Source organism: Tupaia chinensis, unplaced genomic scaffold, assembly GCF_000334495.1.
Source record: "Tupaia chinensis unplaced genomic scaffold, TupChi_1.0 Scaffold000262_1, whole genome shotgun sequence".
In the NCBI taxonomy this organism is placed as follows: domain Eukaryota; kingdom Metazoa; phylum Chordata; class Mammalia; order Scandentia; family Tupaiidae; genus Tupaia; species Tupaia belangeri.
This window is the reverse complement of record NW_006159742.1, coordinates 98255-99202: the sequence shown is the minus strand read 5'-3', so window position 1 is coordinate 99202 and position 948 is coordinate 98255. Positions and strand designations below refer to the sequence as shown.

The 948-nt window shown below is 42.8% G+C and overlaps 1 pseudogene; it reads left to right on the top strand.

Moving 5' to 3' along the window:
• The first annotated feature begins 223 nt into the window (after positions 1-223).
• The window catches only part of LOC114007956 (chromobox protein homolog 3 pseudogene), a 32102-nt pseudogene continuing 31377 nt past the window's right edge, over positions 224-948 (top strand).

The window sequence follows — 948 nt, the reverse complement described above, 5'->3', positions numbered from 1 at the left end:
TTGAGCCTTGGGCACTATCTTTGGACCCCACTGCTGCCTCTGAAAGCTGAATGTCTCTCTTTCTATTCTTGTTAGCATGCTATCATGTAGTATCTGGGTATTACCTACTAATTGTGTTGTTTTTTCTAGGTTGAACTCTCCCATGTATGTATCTGACTGATGGAGCCTAGGTCATAGGCCTATATGTGAACTGCAAGGGAAGCTGATATCTATTTTGAGAAAGCATGGAATCATAAAGTGGGGGTGTCCAAGGGCAGAAAGGGATTTCAAAGGTGCTGAGTGACAAGTGTCACTCAGACTTGAGTGGTGAGAATGACAATGGCTGTGGGAATTGACACCAGTAGGAGTGATGAAGATGAAGAGTGGTAGTTGAATGAGGTTGTTACATGGTGGGGAGGAGCAATTTCCTTGGCAGCAGAGAGAAAATTTTAGTAGACGTGGAATGTGAGACTCCAAAGACTGTGCTGAAAAGTGAGGGAGACCTTTGAGACGCCGCAGACCCGCGACCCGGAGCAGCTCGGAGCGGTGAACTCTTCAAGTCTGCAATAAAAAATGGCCTCCAATAAAACTACATTGCAAAAAATGGGTAAGAAACAGAATGGAAAGAGTAAAAAAGTTGAAGAGGCAGAGCCTGAAGAATTTGTGGTGGAAAAAGTACTGGACCGACGCGTAGTGAATGGGAAGGTGGAATATTTCTTGAAGTGGAAGGGATTTACAGATGCTGACAATACTTGGGAACCAGAAGAAAATTTAGATTGTCCAGAGTTAATTGAAGCATTTCTTAATTCTCAAAAAGCTGGTAAAGAGAAAGATGGTACAAAGAGAAAATCTTTATCTGACAGTGAATATGATGATAGCAAATCAAAGAAGAAGAGAGATGCTGCTGATAAACCAAGAGGCTTTGCCAGAGGTCTTGATCCTGAACGAATAATTGGTGCCACAGACAGC